We start from the raw sequence: 13,912 nt of genomic DNA on the forward strand, positions 1-13,912 counted from the left end.
TGCCCAGCTTTGCATGCTGGGCAGTGCCGGTCAGCACCAGTCAGCTAGGGTATAACTATTCCCGGCTCCACAAAGTCTCCTTTTCAATTTTTCCCTTGGAACTAGACAAACTTACAACTTAAGCACTCAAGCCATTAATTTCTCAGCCTGGCACTTGCTCAAAACTCATAGCAAGCACTTATAAACCCTAGCACTAGTCCCCCCTATACCTGTACAGAAGGACAAGGCTCTCTATTCGACCTTACCAGCCATTCAGTAAGCAGTTTACTGTACCTATCCAGGCATGTCCAAAGGGCAGTTTCAGATGTACTCTCCAGTCCAACTGGTGAATCTGGGCATTTTGAGGCAGTGTTACAACTGCCTCATGTACACAGACAACCCCCTCCTCCTACCACCAAACAGTAATACATGCAAAAGATGCAATTATGCAGCCAAACTGGAGGCTAAGCTCTCTCAACCCAAGACTGAATCAGACAGTCAAGAGGAGTAGGGAAATGCTTGAATCAAACCACCAGTCTCACATAGACCCATTAAACCAGCACCGGCAAAAAACACACAAAAATACACAAAAACATACTTGGAGGCTCTAAATAAAAATCTGCAAAAGCAACAGAGACCTCCAAAGCAGACATTCAAGCAACCTTTACCCCCAACACAAACCATGAAACACATACTTCACAAAACAAGTGTGCCACGCAATCACAGCCCTTAAGGCAAAGTGACATACCCACATACTAGTAATAGGTGACTCTATAGTCAGGCACACTGACATCCCACTCACTAGGCTGAATAAGGAGAAGGTTACTGTTAGCTGCCTGTCGGGTGCCAGGATCTGCCACATAGGTTCATAGGTAGATACTAGGCTATCTGCCCAAAGGCATTTATAAGCCTAGCCAGAATGTGTTGTCTTTCACTGTCCCCTTAGATTAGTTCCCTGTGCTTCTGTCCAGCAGAGCCACTGAAGTGATCCCAGGGGCTAAACTTCCTGTTTCCCATCTGTTCATCAAGGTTTCTCTTGAAGAGTGTTAGTGAGGAGCTTGGCCTAATGTAAACTGGAATCTTGTTCCAGAGCATGGGAAGTCTCTGGGAGAGGAATCTATCCCTCCAGCATGTCCTATTTATTGTTGTGGTGAGGTTTATATCCCTAGAGCATGTGGCTTGAAGGGATATGGTTTTCTTTAGGTGGAGCATGTCCATCAATTCTGGGTTGGACATGGCCTTGTATGTCAGGCAGAGATCACCTCTGAGTAGGCGGTATGCAACCGAGTACAGCTGGAGTTTCTTCAGTCGAGCTGCATAGGGCATCTGTTTGAGGCCAGTGATCCTCTTGGTGAGGTACTTCTGTGGTCTTTCCAGCTGTTGCAGGTGTCTTGTAAGGTACATCCCAAATGGGGCATTGTACTCTATGATGGGTCTGATAAGTGATGTGTAGAGGGGCACAATGACCTCTTTTGATCTGGATGCAAACCCTTTTGTGATTAGGTGGGCCACATAGAAGGATTTTCTAACCACTTTGGCAATGTAATTATCAAAGGAGAGATTACTATCTACTTGGGTCCCCAGATCCCTTATTTCGTCTTCTGTATTTAGGGGGCTTCCACCTATGTGGTAGTTTGTGGGTACTTTGTTTTTTCCAAAGGGGATGACTATGCACTTTTTGGCATTTAGCTTGAGGCCATGGTTTTGACACCAGGTATCTGTTTCAGTGAGACCTTTTTGGAGGATGTCTGTGTCAGCCGGAGAGTCAATTATAGCCCCTAGCTTGCAGTCGTCTGTGAACTTGGTCAGCCATAGTCCTCCTGTGCTTGCCTGCACCTCTGAGAAGTATATGCTGAACAGGAGGAGTCCTAGGACTGAGCCCTGGGGAATGCCACTTGTAACCGGTTTAGAGTCAGACCTAGCTCCCGCAACTCTTACCATGTGGGTTCTGTCCATGAGCCAGTTGGCAACCCATCTCATGATGTAGGGGTTTTGTTCAGGCTGGAGAGCTTGTCTATAATACCAGAATGGGGAATGGTGTCAAAGGCCTTTGTGAGGTCTAGGTATACTGTGTGGTCCACCTTTCCCTCATCTATAGCCTTAGTAACTGTCTCAAAGAAGTCCACCAGGTTTAGGAGGCATGATCAGCCCTTAACAAAGCCAAACTGGATAGGGTCCAGTGTTTGGAGGTTCCCAATGTCTCTGTTAATGAGATCCATGATGATGCGCTCCATAGCCTTGTAGACCAAGCTAGTCAGGCTTATAGGGCAATAGTTCCTGGGGTCTGTTGTGGCTCCACCTTTGTGGAGTGGAGTAAACATTGCTGTGCTCCACTCTATGGGCATGTAGCCTGTGGAGAGGCTGAGTTTGAACAGTGTGTTTAGGTGAGGGGTTAGTTCATCTTTGAGCTTGTATAGGAAGCAGCCTCGGACATCATCCGGTCCCATTGATGCTGTGTTTTTGGCTTTGGAGAGGGCTATTTTAACCTGTGTCTGTGATTTCAGGGACACTACATTCTTTTAGTATGATTATGAGCCCTTTTGGGGGTGGGGGGGGTGACGTTTGCACTAAACCTGTCTGCTAGGATGCTGACGATATCGGTTGGTTCAGTGTATTTTGTGCCATTCTGCACTAACTCTGGGCAGATCTGGGAATTGCCACTTAGATTCTTGACAAAGCTAAAGAATGCCTTGTGGTTTTCTTTGGCGTCCTTGGCAATTTTTCTTTCGAAGCTAGCCTTGGATGATTTTATGAGGGATTGTAGCTTCTTGCTCATACTGATCAGGGATGTCTTCCCCTCTTGGGATTTTACTCTTTTCTGTACAAGTTTCCTCCTTCTGTTATCTAGCTTGTTTATGGCAGGGGTCCACCAGACTGGTTTCCTTTTCTTGGAGGAGTGAGTCTTGGTTTTGCTTGGGATAGCATGATCCATGCATTCTTGTAGGTGCCCGTAGAGTGCATTAGTAAAGGATTTTGCAGTTTGGGCAACATTATCCTTTAGCATGGTGGATTTGAAACTTTCCACCTCAGTCTTAAGTAATGTGAAGTTTGCTTTTGAAAAGCTTTTAACGGTGGTTTCTTTGACTGGGGGTGGGGGGCAGAATGTGGATATCCAAAGTGATTAGTTCATGGTCAGATCTAACCAGCGAGAGGTTGACCTCTGGTGTGGAACACCGGTCGCCCATGTTGGTGATGACCAGGTCCAATATGTTGTCATCTCTGGTGTGGGTGTTGACCAGTTGATCCAGGGAGTTTAAGTTTATAAATTCTAGGAAATGTTGGGCAAGGCAGTTAGTACTTGAGTAGTTCTCCCAGTTAATGTTTGGGCAATTTGGGAAAGCTTTGAGTTTTAGACAACGGCCTTCCATTCTCTGTTTAAAAATCCAGTGATGTGAACATTCTGTTAATTCAACATTCAGTATTTTCATCTCGATTAAGTGGGTTTCGGGTAAGTGAAATTTTGATTATCCTAAGTAGACTATATATATATATATATATATATATATATATATATAGATATAGATATATATATATATATATCAATAGGTTTTATTTGCAGGTGAACTTCACTCTGGATCCAGCCTTATCTTTCATTACATATTCAGACAGGGTAGTTAGTAAAATGCTTGCCCAGGGAAAACTGTGTTACAGGATAATACATCTACTCTTATCAGTGGTTCAGCTACTCTAGTTAGAAACTTTCTATTTCCAAAACTGAGTAAAGGATACTGTCTATAGGCTTTGCACATACTATATACAAACCTGTTTGAATTTTGCTTGATGTTTTCTTTGCATTCTTATTTGCATGACTTGTTTTTCTCTGCTTTTATCTGGGATTTATGGATGTGTTTTGGGTCCCTTACTTTTCATCTTGAGGATATCAGGCAACCCAGCATTAAAAAATGTGTGGCTCAGCAATTTTGCTGACAACATTAAAGTAGGCTGCATAGTCACCAGAACTGAGGATCTTCATTCTCTTGATAGTAGTTTGGAAAGCTTAACTACATGGGAAAGAAAAAAAAGACATGAGGCTTAACAAAAGTAAAGTGTATTGTGATTCACTGTGGATTAGATAACCTCATGCAGCCATATGCAATAGATAACTACATTCTCTGACCTACAAGCACGGTTAAGGACTTTGGTTTACTAGTGGATTTTACACTGAAATTTGATGACTATATTAAACTAATAATTAAAAAATGCTACAAGCTTATTAAAAACATTTTTCAATGCTTTGTCAGTAGAGACACAGATGTTTTGATTAGACTTTATACATCTAGCATTCAACCAGTAATTGAGCATTATGACTGTTTTTGGGCATTGAGAATCTAAGCTCAAGCGCCTTTAGTAGACCATCACAAGACAGGTAGGTGGTGTTTGTCATTTATACTATTGGGGGAGATTCAAACATCTTTCCCTCTTTTCGGCACATTACAAATTACTGAGAGGAGATTTAATTTTAGTTCACAAAAGCCTATATGATGGAGCTCAGGCAGCAACACTTGGTAATGAGTTTGTAATTCTCAGAGCCAACATAAGGAACAACAACTTCATAGACAGTCTATCCACTGTCAGCTCTATACTGAAATCGCCTTCTTACACCATTGAGTGGCCAGGCTATGTTACTCCATACCCATACATAGAAGACATATTGCTAATTTGGATACATTTAAGAGGGCTTTAGATCAATGATTTAAGAATATTACATTTGCATTAAGACTGACAATGAGGCAGACTCTTAAATGGCCTGTATAGGCCCCCAAGTTTGTATAAAGTATCAAGTCACTGAATCATTGAAATGAATCTGGCTTGAGACTGAAATTTGTCATTTGTGATCTGTGTTCTAGCTAGTGACCTAAGTTAAATAAATAAACAAACAAATCAATCAATCAATCAATCAATCAATCAATCAATCAATCAATCAATCGCAGGACGTAAGAAATGGGATTTGTCATACATCTGTACAAAACTTTGCTTATTTAAAAGAAGAAAGCATGTTCCTAAGTATGCTTTGCCGTAAGTACTCTTGTAAATGTATTCTTTTTAAATATATTTTTATTTTAGGCAACCTTTTTATGATATGCACACTTTTCCTGAGTTTAACCTATAGCTCTACATTTGCATTTCTATAAATTCATTTCTCTTTCTGTTGTTGTTGTTGTTTGTCTTTTGGATTTTTCCCGGTAAGGGGTCGCCACAGCGGAACTCTGGTCTGCTAATGAATGGCAGTAGAATTTTATGAAACGCCGAGGTGCCAGCTCGACACCCAACCTTCAACAAAGGCACGCCCATTTACGCACGCATGTCTTTCGAATGCTACCCAACCGTGGGGAGGACATGCAGATAATATTCCTACTTTGTACTCCAGATTATAGTTGAAAAGGGCAGCTCCCCATCTGTTATCAAATAGCAATCAATTAATCAATCAATCAATCAGTCAATAATATTCCTTTGAAAAATGCTGCACATCCCTACTTAATCAGAACTTGCAAACCATATCACAGAAGAACAGAACCCAAATGTCTGGGTGCAATTTACTGTTGAGAATATTACAGCCTAGGCAAATATTTAGATGTCAGCTATTAATGTTTTTCTAGATACAGTAGTATTGAGCAAAGGTCTGGAAGTCATGGAACATGCCTGAACTATCAGTAGATGTCTGCTTGCATATTATATTTTCTAAATTTCCCCTGTGACATCATGTTCTTTTACTGGTGTTGTATTCTAGTCATATAAAACACATTTTCCTTGAAAAAATATTTCATGATATTAGTTGGAAAGCACACATAGATAAAAATGTCAACACTAGACCCGCTGCCAGAGAAATGGAGCAAAAACTCATTGTACATATTTTTTCAAGCATCATATGCTGATAAAAATTGCCATGGCATGTGCCTAAGACAAGGCAGATGCAAAATTACATCTGTCTTATAATATGCAACTGTGATTAATTTGGGATTTACTTTGGATCGCTCAACATTTTAGTCTGAAAACCAGACAAAGCTGCCATTCACAAGTTTTGAACTTCCAACAGGCTAATGTGTCTTCTGTTAAAATTCTTTCATAATCAAACTGACAAGTTAGGTTTTAGAAGAGATACATTCTGTGCAGAAGAATTCAATAGTAATTGACTCAATTAACTAAGGTGATAATTCATTTTCACTCCTCCCACCTCCTAAGGCTTGGCATTTGGTCTTGCTATACAATTGTTTGCTCGAAGCACATAAAGACTTTTTTATCTTTGTTCTTGTACTGACTGAAGAGCTGTTCCTGTATTTAAAAGCTAACACAAGTGAAACACACACGCACACACACACACACACACACACACACACACACACACACACACACACACACACACACACACACACACACACACACACACACACACACAACCGTGCACCGTGGGCACATACACAAAACACGCAAGCACAGACGTTATCTCTTTCTATCACTCAGTGTTACCCTCTCTTTTTTTCATTGTCTGCTTAAAAATGAACATTGTCTAATTTTTTTTTTTTACTTCACTACAATGATGTATTAAAGAATGTTTCCTGCAGACAGTTTACAGTCATGAACATTTGTGCAGCAGTATCACAAACATGAATCTTTTGTGGTTCAAGACAGTACCATTATACATGTTTTCCACATATTTGCAACTTGTGAAACAAACTTCACTTTGTTCCTACGTATGATTATTGTTGACTGTCACTGTTAGTGGTCTAGATTATTCTAAGGTTATGTACAAAAATACCAGAGTAGAGACTCTGTTATGTATTTAGACTTTCTTATCAAGGTTTTACAGATTAGATTTGATAACATATTCAAGTAACTACATAACTTCCACATTCACACAGGGGATGCCACTTTTTAGGGCAGACAGAATACAATCTCTCAGTGGGAAGTCCAGAGGGTGAGGTGTCTGCATATATGTCTCCTCTCATTGCTCTGAAAATATAGAGCTCATGTCACTGAAATGTAGAACTTTTTATCTAACCAAGAGAGTTCAGCAGTATCAACATCACAGCCATCTACATTCCTTCCAATGCCAATACAAATTAGGCTCTGAACACATTATATCAGGCTATAAATGAGCTGCAAAACCAAAACCCCAAATGTGTTCATATAGTGGCAGCTGACCTCAACCAAGCCAACCTGAAGACGGTTCTGCCTCACTTCTTCCAGCATGCAGACTTTGCAAACAGGGGAGAGAAAATACTGGATAAGGTCTTCAGCATTGTTAAGCTGGCATATAAAGTGATTTCTCACCCACACCTGGGCAGCTCTAACCATCTTTCCATCATGTTACTACCAGCATATAAACCAATGCTAACTAGAGGGAAACCAACAGTGAAACAAGTAAGGATATGCCTAGAGGGTGCAGTCACGGCACACCAAGACTGTTTCAAGAGTACAGACCGGAGCCTATTTAAAGAGGCAGCCACTGTGAATAAATGTATTAGCCTAGAGGAGTACACTGAGGTGGTGATGGGCTACATCTCAAAATGTATGAATGATGTAACAGTCATCAAAGGGCGGCCACGGTGGTGCAGTGGTTAGCATTGCTGCCTCACAGCAAGAGGTTCTCCGGTTCGATCCTCGGCTGGGGTGCCTTCTGTGCGGAGTCTGCATGTCCTCCCTGTGGTCGCGTGGGTTTCCTCCAGGTGCTCCGGTTTCCTCCCACATCCCAAAGACATGCTGTAGGTGGATTGGACACTCTAAATTGGCCCTAGGTGTGCGTGCGAGTGTGCCTTCTGTGGAAGGTTGGGCGCCGGGCTGGCAACTCGACACCGTAAAACTCCACTGCCAATCAATGTGCGGACAAGGTGATCCGCTGTGGCGACCCCTAACCGGGAAAAAGCCGAAAGAAGAAGATGTAACAGTCATCAAAAACATCATCACACATGCCAACCAGAAACCCTGGTTAATTAGTGAGGTGTATGAGTTCCTGAAAGCAAGGAATGCAGCCTTTAAGTCTGGAGACTAAGATGCTCTCAGAATAGCCAGAGCAAATCTGAACAAAGAAGTGAGAGAAGCAAAATGTGCCTATGGTAGGAGGATCCAGAGCTACTTCTTTGGCCAAAAAGACTCCAGGCATCTATGGCAAGGTATCCAGCAAATAACAGACTACAGGCCCTTATCTTCACATTGTAAGGACAATAAGGAATGTCTACTTCACCTAATTTAAAGAAGAGAACAAAACAACAACGAAAATGCCCATTGGTTAAAACAAAGAAGCAGTCATCCTCAATCTAGCTGATGTCCAGAGAACATTGTGCAGGGTTAACTCGAGAAAAGCAGCTGGGCCTGACAACATCCTTGGGTGAGTACTCAGACACTGTGCAATTTAACTAAAAGATGTCCTCACAGATATCTTTACTATCTCTGTGAGTCAGGAAGTAGTTCCCAAATGCTTAAAAAATGCTACAAATATACCACTACCAAAGAAGTCACCACCATCATACCTCAACAACTACTGCCCTGTAACCCCACCCTCCATTGTGATGAAAAGCTTTGAGAGGTTGGTCAAAGAAGCAATAACATCTAAGCTGACTGTGGCTCTTGACCTGCTGCAGTTTGCTTACCAAGCAAACCACTCTACTTTGGACGCCATAGCACTGGAACTTCATGTATTGCTGGACCATCTAGAAAGTAAAAACAGCTACATGAGGTTACTATTCATTGACTTCAGCACTGCATTTAATGCAGTCATCTATATACATCCATATACATCCATATACAGCTGGTAAGGAAGCAGCTTCAACTACACATCAACACACCACCACTTTGTAATTGGATTCGAGACTTTCTCATTGACAGACTTCAGAAAGTGTGCATAGGAAATAACTCTTTGGATAACATCACTCTGAATACTGAAGTTCCTCAAGGCTGTGTACTGAGTCTTTTGCTGTTTGCCCTGCTGACAGATGACTGCACAGTGAGGTACAACACTAACCACATCATCAAGTTTGCTGATGATACAACAGTGGTGGGCCTCATCATCAGCCATGATGAGACAGCATACAGGGCTGAGGTAGAACAACTGATCACCTGCTGTGACAGTAGCAACTTAACACTAAACATGAGCAAAACAAAGGAAATGATGAACTACAGGAAAAACTGCAAGGGACATTCTCCTGTAACCATCAATGGAAAAACAGTCGAGAGAGTGAGTAGCACAGAGTTTCTGGGGGTGCATATTGATGAGGACTTGTCCTGGTCTACCAATATAAATGCCATTGTCAGGAAGGCACATTGGAGGCTGCATGTTTTGAGAAGGTTGAGGACAGCAAACATACCATCAACAGTTCCCAAAACCTTCTATAGGGGTACAATAGAAAGCATCCTGACAGACAATGTCACAGTGTGGTATGGAAGCTGCTCTATCTCTGAGTGCAAGATTCTCTTGAGAGTGGTGAAGGCAACAGAGAGGATCATCAAGACCACCCTACTAGCCATCCATGACCAGAACATGTCCAGATGTCTAGGCAAGCAGATGCCTATCATCTGGCAAGCACTTCTGCAGTAGAAGATAAAAAACTACAAGATTCAGAAACAGCTTTTTCCCACAGGCCAACAGACTGTTGAACTCTGGCAGCAGTCATGCTCCATGTTGACAATTTGGGCCATCAGTTCAGTGTGGAAGACCATCTCAAATTGTGCAATAACCTGACTGCCTGCCTCAATCTAATAGTGCAATACTTAATAAGTAGAACCTAATCACTGGTCATTAGGGGTAGTAGTAAGGCCAGAGAAATGTCTCATTATAGTGCAATATCTAATGCTAGTCTGTAACTCAGTCATAGTGCAATACTCATGGATGTCTCATTCTGGGCAATACTCAATGTATGTCTTTAATGTAATGTCTTACCTCAGTACTATGCAATACTCAAACAAGCAAATACATCATTGTATAATAAATGTCAAAGTGAGTCTAATTTATGTGCAATATAGGATCATCTATCTTGAACATTATGGTATGTAGTAAGTAGTTATATATATATGTATTAATGCCTTGTTGTAGTAAGTCTATGCGATATCTGGAGTCTATATCACATTGTCGAGTGCTTAATTTATTGAACACCTAATTGTCAAACCCTAATCACAGAACTACCTACTCACCAAATGACCTAATCATTGAACTGGAAATCATCAAAATCTTTTAGATGGCCATCACTGCAAAAGTTAAACTTTTTTTACATGGAGCTTACCCCCCCATGTCCCCTACAAATTAAATATACCAACTGTGAGATCGCACTATTAATCAGGTAATGGATAAATCATAACCATTCGACATTCTGGATGGCCAAGTAAAATCTTTCAATGATTTCCAGGTCAATGATTAGGTCGTTCGGTGAATAGGTAGTTCGGTGATTAGATCTTGATAAATTAAGCGCTCGACGATATGATATACACCCGATATCTATACATTACATTCAAGTCTGGAGATACATAATTTCTTTCAGATTTTGCACTTGTGTGATTCTGAATGACAATAAAGTTTACTGTGATGATGAATTATGTAAAACTGTTACATACACCTGTATTTGAACCCAGTACCATCTGAACCAGAGCAAGGATGGATCAATGCATTAATCGATGGTGCTACAGAGTCAGTTGAGTAGCAGGTGTATTTTACACACTGAATAGAAAATTGCAGACTTCACTGCTGCTGCATACCCCTGCTACTTACTTGAATCTTGGCTGCAAGTAGTAATTAATTTCAGGCAGTGATAAGTTCATTTTTTGGGCACATACCACTGGTTCCAAATAAAGCTGTAACTAATAATATTCACTACTATTCTCATTTCTGTCATTTAATAACATTTTTATTTGCTTGCTTAGCGAGGCTGCACAATGTGCAGCATGGTGCATACATGCTTTATAGAAATAAATGGGGATTTCACACTAAGGTTTTATAGAACATTAATATCTATTGTGTAATCCTCTTCATACAGAGTTAATGTTGAAAATATGACATCGATGATATAAGGAGCAAGCACAGTGGAATACAAAGGGAAAATATAAAGATAAAATGTGACAGTTAATACTGCTTGTTTAAAATACACCTGCTAATGAACTGACTCTGTGTCCAGAGGGGTTTATTTTGTTGTTGGAGGCAGATGGTACTCTGTTCAAAATAGGGTGTAGGAATTAATTTTACAAGTTTGTATGATCATTTTACATACAGTTACTGATACTACTGCCTTAGTCATTGCTTAGTGATGCTGTGCATCCAGCACCATCACACACTGTTTCTTTAAAGAAAAGCAATGGGGAAAATAGGAAAGTGGTGAAATGCGGGGGAAACAAAGTGAAAGCAGGGCAGGAATGTGCAAGAAAGGTGTAGGAAAGAACCATAGTTATCTATTTCTTCAACAGTAAAGCCTGATCAAATCCATACAAATTAGCTGAATTTGGACTGTCACCTCCAGACACAGAGGTGACAACAACATAATCATGTTGTATAGCCAGTTGGACAAAATCAAGTGTATCAAGTAGACACATATGCAAAAAGGAGAGCTATGTATGGGATAATTGGTTTTGGGACAGATGCCCCCTTTTTTTTGTGAGAGAAGAATGTTGTGGAAGGGACATAGGCATGTCTGGGGCAGGCAAGTTGGCAAGGTAAGGAAGCAATTGCTGACAGGACATACAAGACAAGATACAGGGATGGTGAAGGACACAAGAGGGGGTGAATACCATGGTTGGGGTGAGGGTGGGGAAATCGAGGTCTCATGGACATCAGGATGGGTCACCACTGTCCTCTCACTGCACTGGCAGCTGCAGTGCCCACCATGTGTGTCTTTGACAGAAACTCTGTACCAGGATGGAGAGCAGGCACTCTGTCCATCATAGGCATGTGTCCACTGTGTGGTGAACAATCCAATGCACCATACCTGGCAACTCATTCCAGGTGATAAATACACTCCTTCTGCCACTGTTCTCAGAGGGGACTGCAGGCCTATCGTCTGCAGGAGAACTATCTGGGGGCTCAGGTAGTGCAGGGGGAGCAGAAGGTTTGCTGCCAGGCTGCAGCCCAGACATGCTGGGCCTTGGTGCTGAAGCCAGTGGAGTGAAGGTATGTGGATCACTTGGGATCTGCCTATCCTGCTGTGCTGTAGTAATAAAAAAAAACATTAAAATACAATTATAAAAAAATGAAATGAAAATAAAGATGCATAACAAATAAATAGATGAACAAAGAAAAAAAATTTAACATAATAACAATGACAAAAAATTGATATAACAACAAATACAGACAAAAAGAAAAAAAAAATAACATAATAACAATGACAAAAAATTGATATAACAACAAATACAGACAAAATTAAAAATAAGTTAAAATAAAGAAATACAAAATTATACATAATAACAAAATGAAAACAAATTAAACAATAACGAAGAAGAAGAAAAGGGGTTGAGTGAGAGAAAAAAGTAAGAAAACATTACTAACTTTATAGTTAATATACAAAGCTTTCTACAATTATTTCACACTATTATGTTACGTTTTACTTTTAACACTACCAACTTCTAAGAAATTTCTTTATTACTTTGAACACTACCCAGTTACTAACAGATGGACACTGTAGTACTGACCAGATTGCAGCCAGCAATCCTTCATGTGTGCATATATTGCACATGTGCATGAGTACACTTGATAGCAGGCCAGTCGTGCCAGAGGTATTGAGGTCTGAAAGTAACTTGCTAGAATGATGATTGGCTAACAGTATTGTGTATATAATGAAAACATAACACTATTGTGAGCACTATTGCATATTTGGGGAGTGTGGTCTTTGAACCCACAACCACTGACTAATGCTGTGTTATTCTTTTGGACTACAGACTAATGCATGCATACTTTCCTTTTACACTTTATACATGCATGCTCACAGTGATTTGAGAATGTGAAAAACGGTTGCTTTGTGCTACAAAGTAAGGCATGCATACTTTCTTTTACAGTTGAGATATGCATGCTCAATTATATACAACTGTCTGAAATAAAAAGTAATCCATCTTTAACTGTAAAAAGCTACAATAACAGTACTTCACAAGACCTCATATCCGAGGCCCATTCTTCAGCAGCTGTGGAAAAGGAAAAACAAATCAGAATGCCATTATGAATGCCAGTCTTGACTATATTCAGCTCTTTTACAATTGGTCAATGCATTTTATACTTACACATCTTTGGAGTGTTCCCTACTCTGCTGATCAGGGGTATCCCTCTTCCTCCTAAGCAGGTCATTGCAATGATGATCGCACCGCTCACCTGTGTGTGAGATACCTGTCACACCGGCCAAACTAGTCCAGATGTCAGACTTATGCTGACACTCTGAATAGTCCATCTGCAAAAGGCATGGGCCGTGCTCATTAACTAGGAGCCCAACAAAGTCTTTGGACACCTGAACACCCCAACATTGTGCTTGGAAGTGCACACCCTCTCCAACACCAGCCATGTCTCCTAAAGATCAAGCTCCATGTATAATGAACATTTCCTGCTGTTTCCACTTTAAATATCATGTTTTCCTGTCAATTACATATATTGCACTTACTGAGAGTGTGCACCATCTGTTTTTTGCTACAGCTGAAAACTTTGTGCACTGCTTACCATTGCCCAAACATGGTAAGCCAGGGTGCATTTGCTTGCAAAATGGTAAGCAGTGCGCAACACTGGGCAATAAAAATTAAAAAAAAAAGAAAGAAAAATAAAAGGCAATGCAATTCCAAGGTTATTTGATATACAGTCGCTTGTGTAACTCTGTTATTCAAATGGGATTGCAGAAGTATACCTGCATGAACATAGTACATTAAACCCACAGTCATACTTTTGATAATATATGCACAATACCCATATAAATGAATAGGTAAATAACTGACACAATATTAGTGTCTCATCCTACATACATATAAATATTAATATCAGTTATACTAT

This window comes from Protopterus annectens, chromosome 4.part0 (assembly GCF_019279795.1).
Source record: "Protopterus annectens isolate FY-2018-M chromosome 4.part0, PAN1.0, whole genome shotgun sequence".
NCBI lineage: Eukaryota > Metazoa > Chordata > Ceratodontiformes > Protopteridae > Protopterus > Protopterus annectens.